This window comes from Phacochoerus africanus, chromosome 12, assembly GCF_016906955.1.
Source record: "Phacochoerus africanus isolate WHEZ1 chromosome 12, ROS_Pafr_v1, whole genome shotgun sequence".
In the NCBI taxonomy this organism is placed as follows: Eukaryota; Metazoa; Chordata; class Mammalia; order Artiodactyla; family Suidae; genus Phacochoerus; species Phacochoerus africanus.
In genome coordinates this window covers 65,385,361-65,401,821 of record NC_062555.1, presented here as the reverse complement: position 1 = coordinate 65,401,821, position 16,461 = coordinate 65,385,361, and the positions used below count along the sequence as shown (strand labels likewise).

The 16,461-nt window shown below is 48.5% G+C and overlaps 1 long non-coding RNA gene across 1 annotated transcript; it reads left to right on the top strand.

Moving 5' to 3' along the window:
- The first annotated feature begins 5,407 nt into the window (after positions 1 to 5,407).
- Positions 5,408 to 11,639, top strand: LOC125112410 (uncharacterized). Its single transcript, XR_007131156.1, has 3 exons — positions 5,408 to 5,820; positions 7,181 to 7,410; positions 11,116 to 11,639. It is a non-coding gene; the product is annotated as an uncharacterized LOC125112410 (long non-coding RNA).
- Positions 11,640 to 16,461: the final 4,822 nt, after the last annotated feature.

Here is a 16,461-nt window from a genome sequence, read left to right as displayed (position 1 = left end):
CAGGTGACAGATGGGATGTCTCCGGCTGCTCAGGCTGCCATAACAAAACACCACGGACCAGGGGCCCCAACAACACAAGTTCATTCTCTTAGAGCTCTGGAGGCTGGAAGTCTAAGGTCAAGGGGCCGCCATGGCCGGGTTGGGGTGAGGGCTCCTCTTCCCGGCTTGCAGACGGCTGCCTTCTCACCGGGTCCTCATGTGGCAGAGGGTCAGTGGTATCTCTTCTTCTTCTAGGGGCCCCAGTCCCATCAGATCCGGGCCCCACCCTCGAGACGCCATTTAACCTCTGCCCCCTTGAAGGCCCCCCTCTCCAAATCCGTCACACGGGGTCGGGGTGGGGTTAGGATTTCAACATATGAACGTGGGGGTGACGATGCCTTTCGCAGCTGGTGAGTGGGTCAAACAATTGATCGCTGGTCTATTTTTAAGTATTTAACCACAAGGCTGCTGTAATCAATCAAGGGGGAAGGGGTGCAGTTGTTTCCAAAAACCTCCCCTCGTCTCAGATCCTTTGCTCCAGTTAATGTGAAACGTGGTGACGTCACACCCTGATGACGCGCTCTTCTTTCATGGCTGGAGTTGGTTCGTAATAGGGTTATTTCTGTTGGCGGCGAGGTGGGATGTTTTTGGTTGGGTTGGGTTTTTTTTCTTTTTTCTTTTTTTTCTTTTCTATTCTGAGAACAAGAAAAGGCAGAATTCCTGCCTAGGGAAGAGGGCAAATTAGTTACTGTGGAAAGAAATTCTATCAGAGCCGACGATTCCTTTTCACTGCTAAGCTCTATTTCTCACAGGTGACTCTGATTCCAAACAGTCCATTTAAGTGGAGCTATGAAGAAGAGAAATGCGATTTTTTGAAAATGTATTTAAGTAAAATACCGTTATGCTGTTGGTCTGATTTATATTCTTCTTCCCAAGTACATGGTCCCTCTTGGTGGAAGGCCCACCCCCCCTTTTTTAGTATTTTTTAATAGGTTATTTATTTTTACTTTTTTTGACCATTTTGGCAGTTTTTACTTCCTTGTTTGTTTTGTTTGGGGTGTTTTTTGGGCCACGCCCACAGTATGCAGAAATTCCCAGACCAGCGATGAAACCTGAGCCACAGCGGTGACCACACCAGACCTTTAACCCACTGCACTACAAGGGAACTCCTGAATGCCCCTCTCTTTGGTGTTTGCTTTAATGATTTCTTGACATTCAGATAATTCTCAGCTGTTTAATCTGAGACAGCCCCTCGCTAACCACCCAATCCAGCGTCCTCTGGTCATGCCATCCACCATCTTTCTCGTCTCAGCACCAACAACTCTGATTTTCTTTTCTTTCTTTCTTTCTTTTTTTTTTTTTTTTTTGACTTTTTAGGGCCACACCCTCGGCATATGAAGGTTCCCTGGTTAGGGGTCAAATCAGAGCTGCAGCTGCCAGCCTGCACCATAGCCATAGCAACACAGGATCCAAGCCACATCTGTGACCTACACCACAGCTCACAGCAATGCCAGATCTCCACTGAGCAAGGCCAGGGATTGAACCTGCAGCCTCATGGTTACTAGTCGGATTCATTTCCACTGAGCCACAGGAACTCACCAACTCTGATTTTCTTGCTTTTCTCCACTCTTTTGCTTTCCCTCCCTCTCTTGTCTGTTTTATTGTACCAGAATATAAGTTGCGCAAGGCAGGGCCCCTGTCTTGTTCATTTCTGTACCTCTCATGTCAAGTGCGTGCCTGGCACAAGATAGGCACTCAGCAATTATCGGTGGAATAAACAGATCAAAGAGTGGATGAACAGATGAGTGAAGGCACTCTCGACAAGGAGAGTGCATTTTACCTTGGTTCAGCATTTCTGCCTTTCTTTACAATCACCTAGATGATTGCAAAAGGAACCAAGGCCAAGGACACAGAATTCTTCCCTGGGAAAGAGGACCAAGATGCAGAGAAGCAAGGACAAAGTACAGGAGCTCAAGAATTCCCCTGTCCACTGTAAATGATAAGACGCTGATGAAAGAAACTGAACAAGACACAAAGGCAAAGACATTTTATGCTCATGAACTAGAAGAATTAGCACTGTTAAAACGCCCATGCCACCCAAAGTCATCTTCAGAGTCAATGCAATACCTATCAAAATCCCAATGGCATTTTTCACAGAGAAAGAACAAACCATCCTAAAATTTGTATGGACCCACAAGAGACCCCAAATAGCCAAAGCCATCTGGAGTCTGGAGAAAGAAGAACAAAGCTGGAAGTATCCCACTTTTTGATTTCAAACTATATTCCAAGCCACGCAACCGAAACAGGATGGTATTGGCGTAAAAACAGACATTTAGATCAACAGAACAGAACAGAGAGCCCAGAAATCAATCCATGCATATATGGTCAGTTTACAACGAAGGAGCTAAGAATACACAATGAGGAAAGGACAGACTCCTAAATAAATGGTGTTGGGGACACTGACAGCTCCGTGCAAAAGGCACTGGATTTTAAGATGTTTAGAGCTGACATTATACAACATCACCATGTAACAAAAATAGTTACTTTTCTTTTTTGGCCCATCTGCAGCATGCAGAAGTTCCCAGGCCAGGGATCAAACCTGTACTACAGCAGCAACACCACCAGATCCTTAACTGCTCTGCCACCAGGGAACTCCCGTAATTACTTTTTTTGTTGTTTAAGAGAACTTTAGTACGCCGTCACCTAATAAAGTTGTGTAGAGAGAAGCACTGCGGGAAATAAAAAGTGTGCATGAGGGTCCTACTTGTTAGAGTTTCCCAGAGTGGGCTTAAAACCTAAGTCCCTGCTGCCTTCGCTTTGGTAGCTCAGATGCCACTGTCAATAATTGTCTAAATTCCCTCCCAGGACCGTGCATGTGAGGAACATTTCATGCCAGACCTGTTGAAGCAGACTCTCCGGGTTTGAAGGAATGCAGGTATTTGCAATTTTAACAAGTTCCTTTGTGGATTCTTACACGTTTTATGGGGCTGGGGGTGGAGGTGGGGCCTGACCAAGTGACCAAGCAGAAAATTTTCCTGTACAGCCCACACCAGTTCCCATTTAATAACCCTCCTCCACTTCTGTGTTTGTTTTGTCTGGACCTACAGTGGCTTTGGAGAAGGGAGTTGAAATCCTCACCCATTAAGCTTATTTGTTTGTTTTTCAAATGATGCTTTGATTGCTCCGTTGGGCTGGGTTTATATTGCCCTTGGCGTCCTCCCAGAGACCATTAGTGCCAATGAGAAACCGTGTCTGCTGCCCTCTTTACCTATCCCTTCTGCTTTCTGAGCTCGATGTCGTGGGGCGTCCCCAGCTTTAGACATCTGCAACTCAGCATCGTGTACAGAGGCGCGAGTTTGGACCCTGGCAGGACTTCAAGAGCAACAGAAGAAAAGCAAGAGGAAAACTTCGGGGAGAGAGGACCTTCCCCAGGGACACTTTGAGGATGCTGGCAGGCTACAGAAGTCGGTTTCAGTAACAGTGGACCACTAGCCGTGGTTCTTCTCAGATGGTGTTGTATTAATGGCTCTTGCTACGGCAGGCATGACTGTTCCCTTCCAGCTTAAGCTCCTTAGGGGGTAGGGATTTGAAATGAGGATGTTGCAAGAAATGGCTGTGCCGTGAAGATGGAGTTTACTCTGATGAGTTCACAGAGCACAGGCGGAAAGGCTCATTAGTTAACTATGGTACTTTCAGTTCTACTCGAATCCAGTGAGTTTTTGGTGTATCAACCAATCCCTGACGCCAGTGCCTACCTTCCCCCCTGCCCCCACCCCCTCCCCCACTTACACCTCACCTTCCACTTGCTCTGCCCCGTGGGTCCCAAACCACCAAAGAAGCTCATTCTTATCTGCCGGACACAGGGCTTCCACACATGGCTCCTGTTAATAAAACCATCCTGTGCCTTTACGTTTACGAGCAAATGTTTGAAAATGATCGTAGATCCTGCTTCCTACAATCCTTCCTAAAGAACTTGAGGCCAAGAAAGAGGAATCACCCGTCCAAGGGTCCAAGAGCTCCATCAACGGCAGGTGTAGGATGGATGGATTGAGGATTCAGTTTGTTGCTGCTGTAATAAGTGACCACAAACACTATGGCTTGAAACAGCTCAAATGTATTACCTCACCACTCTGGAGGTCCGAAGTCCAAAGTGAGTTTCACTGGGCTAAAGCCGGGGTGTCAGCAGGACTGTGTCGCTCCCGGAAGCTCTGGGAAGAACCTGAGTTCCTTCGCTTTGCCAGCCTCTCGAGGCCACCCGCTTTCCTTGTCCCGTGACTCCCACCATCAATCACATCAACCCGGCCTCCCCTTCCTGCATCACGTCTCCAGCCCTGACCCGCCTGCCTCCCTCTCATAAAGACACGAGTGATTATATTGGACCCACCTGTGCATCACACAGCTCACAGGCCTTAACTCAGTCACACGTGCAAAGTCCCGTTTGCCACAGGAGGGAATGTAGTCGCAGGTTTCAGAAATTTGGGCGCTTGGGGAACCACTTTTCTGCCTACCACAAGGGACCAGAGCCCACGTTTGTGGACCCTACAGCCCGAGGAACCCTACAGCTCTTGGGCCCTCCCTACCCTGTCCTTCCTCTTGGGTGCTCAGAGTTCAAGGTCATCTCAGAGGTTCAGAGAGAGCAGGGGGTTGCAGAGCAGCAGGGGACTGCCTCCTAAAACGAGCCCCTTGTATGCCTGCTACTCCGTGAGCTCCTCCCGGTTACCCGCACCCTCAGGTCCGGATGCAACCTGCTGGTTCACTGAACAGGGCTGGGGGTGGGTGCTTCACCCAGGAATAAAGACAGTCCTGCTGACTTTGGGGTACCTCTGGGGAACCTGGGTGTGGTGGGGCAAAGCGCCCCGCTATTTTTGAGGCCCTGGTACGAATGCCCACTGGGCCATGTGGGTCAGAAGCCAGCAAAGAAGGGAAATCGAGGAGTTCCCATCGTGGCGCAGCGGAAACAAATCCGACTGGGAACCATGAGGTTGCGGGTTCGATCCCTGGCCTCGCTCCGTGGGTTGAGGATCCGGCCTTGCGGTGAGCTGCGGTGTAGGCCGGCGGCTGTAGCTCTGATTGAACCCCTAGCCTGAGCACCTCCCTATGCCGCGAGTGCGGCATAGGAAAAAAAAAAAAAAGAGAGAGAGAATCGAACAGAAGAGCAGGGGAGAGAGGTGGGCCTGAGGTAGGTCCTGCGAGGCCAGGACAAAGGAGGCGGTGCCCACGGGAACAGCGAGGGCTGGCCGCCAGCACTGCCCGCCGCCGAGTCCCCTCCACTCACTACACAGAGCCCCCCCCCCCCAACTCCCAACGAAAAGGACTCTGCGGGGAAAACACGCGCCGGCAGTCCTGCCAGCCTCCTGCCACCCTCCTTCCCACCACAGAAGTGACGCCGTGCCAAAGGGGTCACCACTTTCACCACCGCACCAGGGCCAGGAAGAGAGGAGGAGCCAGGAGGTGACAAGGGGGCGTTACCCAGGACCCGGGAGCAAGCCCCGCCCACCTCCCCGGCGCGGGGCCGAGCCGCCGCAGTAACCTGGCGCCGTGACCTGCGGCAGCATTTCTTCTCAAAGCCCACAAACCTGCAAGGCGTCCACCCCCTGCGAATAGATGTGTGTGAAGGTCACGCAAGGCGACGAGGTCTGGCCCGGCCTAAGCCTCCACTGGTTTTCACTGGGCTCTGCTGGGCTCGCTTGGCTTCCTCCTGCGCATGTGCAGGTTCCCAGCCTGTCGGGCCGCGCGGAGAGCCCATCTCGATACTTGGGCTCTCCCGTTACAGGATTTTCTGTAAAATGTATGGCTGGTCCGCCGCGTACCCCCATCAGGAGCACATTTTCGGGCTTGCAGGTTTGTGCGTTTTCCGTTGGTTTCCTGCCAAGTTCTCCGTTACTGTCAACGCTGTGGGTTTGCGCCCTCTGCCCTCAAATTGATTTGCCCCTTAGCAGCAGACGATATTTTTCGCTGATCAGTCCATTGCTGATAAAACTGCGGATGGGTGGACCTGGGAAGAGGGCTAGGAGCGGGGCAGCCCGGACCAAAAGAGCAGACCCCACTCTTCTTGCCTGAAGCTCTATTTTTCATGAGTAAATGCTTTTCCATTTGTTCTTTGACGTTAGCCAGTTTTCAAAGCCCAGAAATGACTGGCTCTGACCATACTGTCCAGTTTTATTCTGTTTGGGGTTTGCTGACCTTTTCATGCTACAATAGTGGGACGTTTGGCCTTGGAAGTGTTTTTACAATTTTTAGACTCGATGGGACACAGATTCGTAAGTTTTCTATGCTTTCCACTGCCCCTCTGGTCCTACATTTGTTTTTCTTCATTACCTGCCTCACCCTTGAAGGCACTGAGCTTAGGAATTACAGCCCACGCGGTGACCCCGAGACAGTGTCCTAAAGTGTAATGGACTGTATACAGAGCACTCAGGCCTGTGTGAGAGCCTCAAAGAGAGAAGAACCCTCAAGAGAAGTCCTTGTCTTCAAGCCCCCAAATCCTGGGCAGAGTGGAAGCATGGATACAAAGAGATGGCTCTCAGTGCAAAGGCTGGAGTCCATGAAAACACGCGCGTGATCTCTGGAGATTGGGAGGACAAGACATGATTTCTTACATCTATGACCCTTTGTGTGGTTGGAAGGTTCCTGTCAATTACTCAGAATTACTTAGGTTCTTGTAATGAAATTGCTTTCATTGGAGGAATAAATTGGAGGATAAATTGGTAATAAAGAGAGGAGTTCCTGCTGTGGCACAGTGGGTTAAGAATCTGACTGCAGCAGCATGGGTCGCTGCAGAGGTGCGGGTTCAATCCCCAGCCCTGTGCAGTGGGTTAAGGATCAGGCATTGCCACAGCTGTCGGGTAGGTCGAAGCTAGAGTTAGGATTCAATCCCTGGCCTGGGAACTTGCATATGCCTCAGGTGCAGCCCTAAAAAAAGAGAGAGAAGAGTTTAGGAGGTGGAATATTAGGGAAGTTGGACATCTGCTTGCTGCTGGTGAAATGTGGGTGATGAACAGAACACTGAGTCAAGAACTCAAGATGTGGGCTCCGGTCGCAGCTGAGATTTGAGAAGTCCGCTTCCACCTCTGTACAGTGCGGGAGGTGGGTGGGGAAGTGGAAGTCACTTTTAGTTCACATGCTTCGTGGTTCTAGGGGAGGAGAGGGCCTTTTTCTCACCGTCTCCAGAAAGATAATTATGTTTGTTTCCGTGTTTCAGAAAGATTGGTCACCAGATTTGCCCAAAGCGATAATCCTCAGAGTTTCTGAAAGTTTTCAAATTTATGTCAGTAAGAATATTTTGAAAAACCTGATGAAAATTACGACCTCTCTCTCTGGGCAAAAGAAAGCACATCCTCCAACACACAAAATGTTGTCTGAATCACAGGGAAATGACTGCCCCAGACGAAGGATTCTGGGGAGAAGAAAACAACAAGAAAAGCAACAGTGGTGAGCTTCAAACTCCCGCATTCAGTTTTGGCTGCTGTAGGATTCTCATTCTTTTCAAAACAGGGAAAGAAAAACCAAAGTGAAGGTCTGAATGAAAAACTAACCTAGAAAATGGAGTTCCGGAGTTCCTGTCGTGGCGCAGTGGAAACAATCCGACTAGGAACCATGAAATTGCTGGTTCAATCCCTGGCCTCACTCAGTGGGTTAAGGATCTGGTGTTGCCTTGAGCTGTGGTGTAGGTCGCAGACACAGCTCGGATCTGGCGTTGCTGTGGCTGTGGTGTAGGCTGGCAGCTGTAGCTCCGATTAGACCCCTAGCCTGGGAACCTCCATATGCCATGGGTGTGGCCCTAAAAAGACAAAAAGAAAGAAAGAAAATGGAATTCCCATCATGGCTCAGTGGTTAACCAACCTGACTAGCATCCATGAGGACTCGGTTTGATCCCTGGGCTCCATCAGTGGATTTAGGATCAGGCATTGCCGTGAGCTGTGGTGTAGTTTGCAGACGCAGCTCAGATCCTGCGTTGCTGTGGCTGTGGTGTAGGCCGGCAGCTACAGCTCCAATTAACTCTTAGCCTGGGAATCTCCATATGCAACTGGTGCAGCCCTAAAAAGACAAAAAAAAAAAAAACAACCCTAGAAAAATCTGCCACAGACGATGAAAATTGTTCATGGCCAAGAAAGGCGGCTGAAAGAACAAGAAAACCTCAGTCTTCACAAAAATCCCAGGCCCAAGGGAGGAATAAAAAATTAAGGGCATTAATACTTATCACAGTCAAAGAAAGCAAAACTGCAGGAAATGCTCAGTGAGGCTTCAATAGCAATTCTAACCCAAGACAGGAAACTGCAAGGGGGGGGGACTTATCAGTTCATTTGAATGCAACACCGCAGGGGGCTATTTTGGCCGGTGCCTCAAAGGAAACTTCAGTCCTTCCATAGGAAGTACTCAGAGAGCATGTGGAAAGTTCGGAATGCTCTCTTGTGCCTCTCCCTTCTCTTTGCCTTCTCTTCCCTGTTGGAAAGGGAAGACAGAACTCAGCGAGACTGAGCAAGCATTTTTATCTGAACTCCTAGCACATGACGTTAGATGTTCATTTTGAGATCATTTTCCAGAGCTGGCCCAAGGGCAGAGGTACCCATGTGTCTGACAGGAGCGAAGAAGCTGCGCCCAGGGGTCCAGCAGGGCTGTGGCGTCCCCCTCACTCCTGCTTCTGCAGCCCTGCCTGCCTCCAGGTCAGAGGTCAGGGCTGGCCAAGCTCCCAGGGCAGAGACGCCCACATTCTGCAAAGTCACAGGCACCACTCCTACTGCTGGGTTTACAGACTCCCAGGTCCCTTAGGGAGGATGGCATGACTTGCAGAAGGACTCTGGGGACAAAAACTAAAATGCAATGACCTATGTGTTCTTCTCTTTCGGGTCAGTGCTTCTGGCTCCTCAGCAGTCAGCTGAAGCAAGCAGCACCAAAGCCCGCCCTCCACCATGTCCTTACTCTCCCTCTGTTCTCCATGCCCCACGGTGATTGTTTCAACACTGAGTCACATCCTAATATTCCTCCCAAATCCTCCAAATAGATCCCGCCTCTCTCTGGATGTAATCAAAGTCCTGGCCCCAGCAAAGGAGGCTGGGCTCCTGGCTGCCTTTCCCGTGCCTTCTCCCTGACGCCCTGCTCTGTGCTGTGTCCAGAGCACTCCATGCTCACTTCTGCCTCAGGACCTTTGCACACACTGCTCCCAGGTCTGAAGAGCTCTTTCTGAATCCCTCAATATCTGCAAGGCTCACTCTCACTCCTTTTGGGTCTCTGTTCATTTGTTACCTCATCAGAGAGGTCTTCTCAGCCCTGCTGCCTAAAACAATAGCACTTTGTCTCTCCCTCCTTTTCTTTATAGCACTCATCATTACCTGGCCTGACTATAGATCCTTTGTTGTGGGGGGGGGGTTAATTGTATCTTTTTGAGTGGGGATTTTTGTCCTCCATTATATCCCTAAGACCTAGAATGTCTGACAAATAATAGACATTCAATAATTTTTTTTTCTGTCTTTTGTCCTTTTAGGGCTGCACCGGTGGCATATGGAGGTTCCCAGGCTAGGGGTCTAATCAGAGCTGTAGCTGCTGGCCCCCACCACAGCCACAGCAACATGGGATCTGTGCCGCATCTGTGACCTACACCACAGCTCACAGCAATGTGGGATTCTCAACCCACTGAGCGAGGCCAGGGATTGAACCTGCGTCCTCATGGATACTAGTCAGATTCTTTAACCACTGAGCCACAACGGGAACTCCAACATTCAATAAATATTTTTTGAATGAATGTTGTTGGTTATTCTGCCTAGATGGGTATATAATGGTATTAACTCTTTTCTGGGGGAAAAAAAAAGGAAATTTATATTTTAGATAATTTATGACTATTCAGACAAAGCAGAGAAATCCGTAAAGATTATTTATATCCATAGTTAACTATTTTTATTTTATTTATTTATTTATCTATTGTCTTTTGGTCTTTTTAGGGCCACACCCACAGCATATGGAGGTTCTCAGGCTAGGGGTCGAATCAGAGCTGTAGCTGCCGGCCTATGCCCCAGCCACAGTAACACCAGATCCCAGCCATGTCTGTGACCTACACCCCAGCTCACGGCGATGCCAGATCCTTAACCCACTGAGGGAGGCCAGGGATCAAACCCGCAACCTCATGTTCCTAGTCAGATACATTTCTGCTGTGCCACAATGGGAACTCCCACTCTCTTCTTTTTTATAGTGAAACATACATACAAAAGTGTGTATAATGCATGTGCACAATTTAAAGAATTAGTGCACACCCATGTATTACCATGATGTGTGCTGACAATATTGTCTGAGGTACTAGGATAGATTTTCTATCAAGTCCAAGTACTAAACTCTCGCATTATGAGTCACTCAGGAGTCTCTTTGATGAAAGTAGCAGAAAAGCTGATTCAAACTGGTTTAAACAATAAGGAAATTTGTCACATAAATCTCTTAAAAAAAATCCGTAGGCGGAAGGCAAAGGTTAATCCAGGGGTTAGAGTGTGTCATCAAAGTATTGTTTGAATTCTTTCCATGCTGCCTTCCTTGGTATCAGCCTCATCCTGAGGCTGACTCAGGAAGGGTGGCAAGATGACTGCCCATAGCTCCAGGCTATATGCTTCCTTTTGTGTGTGTCCAGGATAGAGCATCATGAACTAAAGATGCTGAGAACACTCTGATTGGACCTGTTTGGGTGCATCATCACCTCTGGACCAATCACATGCCTAGGAGAATGCAATCTGCTGACTGGCTTAGCTGAGCTCAACCTTGGATCCCCAGGGAGAATAGAAATCAGGGACTGTTGGACACAGAGAACAGATTTGTGGTGGCCAAGAGGGGACGGGAGGGGAAAGATGGATAGGGAGTTTCAGATTAGTAGATGCATGCTAACGTATATAGAATGGATAAACAACAAGGTCCTACTGCAGAGCCCAGAGAACTGCATTCAATATCCTGGGATTCAATTATTTTGGAAAAGAATATATAATTATATATATCATATAATTATATGTGTTCTATATATATAACTGAATCACTTTGCTGTACAGCAGAAATTAACATGTAAATCAACTATACTTCAAAAAAATTAAGAAATCAGATACTGTTGGAAAATCAGTAGTGCAGGCTGGGATGGCATTCATTCACACATGTACTCTTTCCCCAAAGCGCTCCTGACCCCTGTAGTTCAGAGCCGATTTTATCCAGTGGTAGACAAATTCAAGCAAGCTTCATGCCTGTTCTCCCAGCTCAGATCAAGTGGATGGCCCTGGAAAGAGACAGACTGACCAAAAATAGGCAACAGCACCAAGAAGACGCCAGATTCCTCGAAACACGATCATTTACCACAAAGGCAAAAAGACAAACACAGTGGCTCGCTGATGACATCTCTGTTCGGTGTGGAATGGCACGATAACCCTGAGGAGCAGAACGTTTAAGCCGTATCCAGTGGAGCATGTTTAGGAAGATAAAAGGATGTTTAATGGATTTTGGAGAGATTCTATCAAAACATGAACTATTACAATGATGACACGCAAAGAGATAAGTTGCACATCTCCCAAATGATGTCAACCAAATGAACGGCTGTCGGCTATAATTACCCAAATTATAGTGAGAGGAGAGGCCATGCTTGCCATGATTTGGGGGAATTTCTACCTATTACAGACCTATTATTAAAAAGAAAATTATAACAATTTAATGAGCAAAATGAATGTCTTTTTGTTTTTTTCCAAAAAAGCAATAAGGAGTTCTCTCCAACCTCAAAACTTAAAAGAGGGAACTTACATCTCAGGTCACTCTATTTCCTGCTTCTAGTAAGAAGTCTGTTGGAGCTAGATTCTTCCCCAGCACTCACTGAACACCTGAATGTTTTTTCAGCTTGAATGTCCCTGAAGGCATCTTGAGCAAGGAAGCAATGGCTGCCACGATCCCAGGGTTGCACATGGAATATCAAGACCCTAAGGAATGAAATAACTTAACCTGTGGGAGCATGGAGTCCACTCAAAAGTAGAGCTTCCAATGTTGACTCTTTTTCCATTATGTTGCGCTGTTGATTGTTTTAAGGTACTTAAAAATAAAAACGAGAGGAATCAAGATCTAAGAATGGGTAAGAGACAGGACTCCATCTGGGGACACCATGGGGGGGGTCTTTGCTCAATTCCTCAACTCACTCTTGTGCCGCACTGTCCACGTTTTCCTTCCTCTAGATCCTTCCCTTCTTTAATCACAGAAGCTTTAAGAGTAGCAATAGGTCCCCAAAGTGATGTAACCTAAGCGCCACCTAGGAAAAGCCTTTACTCCAAATGTTTTCTCCACCACTCTCACTGGGTTTTTTTTTTTTGGTTTTTTTTTTTCCTTTTTAAAATGTCAAGATTGAAGTTTCTGCTGTGGCTCAGTAAGTTAAAAATCCAGCATTGCCGCAGCTGTGGTGTAGGTCACAGCTCGGGCTCAGATTTGATCCCTGACCCAGGAACTTCCATATGCTGTGGGGGCAGCCGAAAAAGAAAAACAAAAAAGTCAAGTTTTATTAAAGTATAATTTACACAACATAAAGTACAATTGGATTAGTTTTGACAAAGGCACCTTATCTTGGAACCAGCCCCACAATGCAGATAAAATCATGAAATTGCGCAGATGGAGCTCACTGGGGGAGGGGTCATCTGGCCTTCTTCAGGGACCCCCATACATTGCACAGATGCCTGGGAGACATAACAAGACCCTGGGCAGTGAAGACCTTGACCAGCGAGAGACAGCTTGGGGGCAGCTGGGCACGGGGCAGGTTAAGTGTGGCAGTTGAAGGTGGGAGCAGAGGTTAGATGGGCTGATCACGATTGTTTTAATCCAACCTGACCTACGACGGGCTGTACGTCTCACTCCAGAGTCTCCTCCCTAATCCAGAACAGTCTGCTTTGGCTCTTGTCATTGCAGACCATTCCTTCCCTCTCCAGGTCGAGCCTCCCTCTCCCGGGCGCATTCCTGCTCCCTGGACAGGTGAGCCTCAACACACCTGTATCAGTCTGCTCAAGATGCACTAAGGGTACCACAACGGAGGGCTTCAATGGCCCACATTGACGGTCTTGCAGTCCTGGAGGCTGGAGGCTGAAGTCAAGGAGTGGGCAGGCTAGTTTCTGCTGAGGTCTCTCCTCGGCTTGTAGATGGCTCCTCCCTCCATCCTCTCATGGGCTTCCCTATGCATCTATGCAAATTTCCTCTTCTTATAAGGACGACAGTCCTGTTGGATTAGGGCCCACCCTAATGACCGCATTTCAGTGTTCTGACCCCTTTAAGGGCCCTGTCTCCAAATACTGTCACATTCTGAGGAACTGGGGGTTAAGCTTTCAACATGTGGGAGTTCCCTTTATGGCTCAGCAGTAACAAACCCGACTAATATCCATGAGGACTCAGATTTGATCCCTGGCCTCGCTCAGTGGGTTAAGGATCCAGCATTGCCATGAGCTGTGGTGCGGGTTGCAGACGTGGCTCAGATCCCAGGTTGCTGTAGCTGTAGCGTAGGCTGGCAGCTGCAGCTCCAATCCAATTTGACTCCCTAGCCTGGGAACCTCCATAGATGCGGCCCCCCCCGCCCCCCAAAAAAAAAGTTTTCAGCATGTGAATTTGGTGGGGGTGTGGGGATGCATAACTCAGCCCACACCAATACCTGACTTTAAAGACCCCTAGAGACGCTTGACTCCTTCCCTGAAGCGTTGCCCTTAAATCCACTTCAAATTTATCATGGCAGGTTTCTCTGATCCAGGATTTTCTAGTCTGAAGTTTGGGAAGACATCAGGCAGGACACAGGGCCTTTCAATTAGGAGATCAGCTGGGCAGGCAGTGAATGGGTTTCTTTGTTTTGTCTGAATTAGAAGTGGGTTCTGGATGGGGCTATCTTGAATTACCCACAAGACGACTTCATTGGGATGGGTGATGGCACCCTGGGACCAGAGCAGTAGACCCAGATGGAAACTATAAATTAAAAGCATTTCAGAATGAAAAGAGGAAATCACAGAAATAAAACCAAAAGTCCTCGTTGCTTCTGCTGGCTGAATCCTAGGGATTACGGAATTCCAGCGCAGGCTGCATAAGCCCAGCTCTTTGATGGGGGCGGTCCCTCAGGCTCAAGTTCTCCTTTCATCACCTGGGGTGCATATCTTTCCAAAGAGTCAGGGTTTGCGGCTCCCCCCCTCCCTCCCCCGACCCCAGCCTGTAGGTATCCGCAGAATGGCTTCACTCCGGGCCCCTCTGTGAGAAGCTACTCCAGCCCCTTCCATCCTGGGCTGTGTGACCCCATCTGATTCTGGGAAACAGCCTCACATTCCCTCATGCCCACCCCAGGCCTCACCCCACCGCTGTCGCTGATGGGCTGCAATCAGAGTCCGGAAAACAGGAGGTGAGTCCCATGCATGACCACATCCACGCAGGGGCTCCAGCAAACGGCACTGTCCCCTCCACTGCCCAACGCCGGGAAGATTCAGGACTGGACCGAAACCCTACACCTGCCGGGAGTCAGAGCCCCACAAAACGCCAGCCTCGGGTAGTTCACAGACACAGCCTCGGGGAGCCCAGGAGAGAAACCTCCCCAGGCTATTCCCATTCCCCCTCCCTGGTCAGAAGAGAAGGCAGTCCCTTCTGGAGATCCTTAGAAGTAGCTGAAAGGCTCAGCTATGAGGATGCGTGGGCCCAGTGGAATGTCTCCTGGGGCCCAGGCCGGTCCTCTGCTCCAGAAGGCAGCTGCGTGGTTTAAACAGGCCAGGTCGCCTCCGCAGGGAATCCCAAAGGACCATGAACTGTATCCTCTCCTCAGCACCAGCGCCTCCACTTCTCAGCTATTGCAAGAACACGGACCTCGCATTTGTTCTATTGCATCCCCTGAGCACAGGCGCTGCTCCAACAGGTAGCACCCTGGCCATTCTCCCCATCCCCCCAGGGATCTCGTGGGAGCAACACCCATCGGTGATGCAGGACTTAGCCTGACTCTTGATGACGTCCCGCTGCGTCCTTTCCTGCTATGTCCTTTCCTCCGGCTGCTTCTGTCACACTTGGCGAAAGTGTGATTTCAGCCCTCCTGCCCTATGAGCAGTCATCCTATTGCTTCCCTGCCTTTGACCACAACCTTGTGCCTCCAACTCTCAGCCCTCAGTCTCTTCCTTAACCCCCCTCCAATTCAGTTTCCATCCACTCCAAATAAGCAAAATTTTCAAAACTGTGTATCCTGTGCACTAAGGGGGCAGAATGCAAGGGCCTGGTTTCTAAGAGATCAAAGGTTTTCTGATCCACCGGAAAGTGCTCACGCAGACAGGTGTCGAGGCCATCACGCCACCAGGCAGAGCGTTTCACGTTATAGAAAGAGAAAGAGAGATGCAGGTTCCTTAAAAAACTGAAAATATGGCACTGTGGCACTGTGGGTTAAGAATCTGGCTACAACAGCTCAGGTCACTGCAGAGGTACAGGTTTCGATTCCTGGCCTGGTGTCGTGGGTGAGAGGATCTGGTGTGGCCACAACTGTGGCAGAAGTTGCAGCTGCAGCTCGATAGTCACAGCTGTGGCTTAGATTCAATCCCTGGCCTGGGAACATCCATATGCTACCTTTTCATTCAGGTCCAGCTGAATTAAAAAAAAAACTAAAACAAAAAACTGAAAATATGATCCAGCAATTCCACTCCTAGGCATATATCCAGAAAAGACAAACACTTCCATTTCAAAAGATACATGCACCCCAATGTTCATAGCAGCACTATTCACCATAGCTAAGACATGCAAACAACCTAAATGTCCATCGACAGAGGAGTGGGTCAAGAAGATGTGGTACATAGACACAACGGCATCAGAATGAAATGATGCCATCTGCCGCAACATGGATGGACCTAAAGATTATCATGCTAAGTAAAATAAAACATCAATACCATATTATATCGCTTGTATATGGAATTTAAAACATGATACAAATGAACTTATTGACAAAACAGAAACAGGCTCACAGACATTGAAAACAAACTTATGGGAGTTCCTACTGTGGCTCAGCAGTTTACGAAGAACCCGACCCGTATCCGGGCTTGATCCCTGGTGTTGCTCAGTGGGTTCAGGATCCGGCAATGTTGTGAACTGTGGTGTAGGTTGAAGACGAGGCTCAGATCTGGAGTGGCTGTGGCTGTAGCTCTGATTTGACTCCTGGCCTGGGAACGTCCATACACCGCAGATGTGGCCCTAAAACAACCCCCCAACACAACAACAACAAGAAAAAACTTGTGGTAACCAAAGGGGAAGAGGATGAGGGAGAGATGAATTAGGAGCTTGAGATTGACATATATGCACTACTATGCATAAAGCAGATAAACAACAAAGACCTGGTGTATGGCACAGGGAGCTAGATTCAATATCTTGTAATAACCTATAACGGACAAGAATCTGAAAAAGAATACACATATACACACGAATATGTATCACTGAATCATTTTGCTATACTCCTGAAACTAAGACAATAATGTAAATCAACTACACTGCAATAAAAAAGGGAATTTT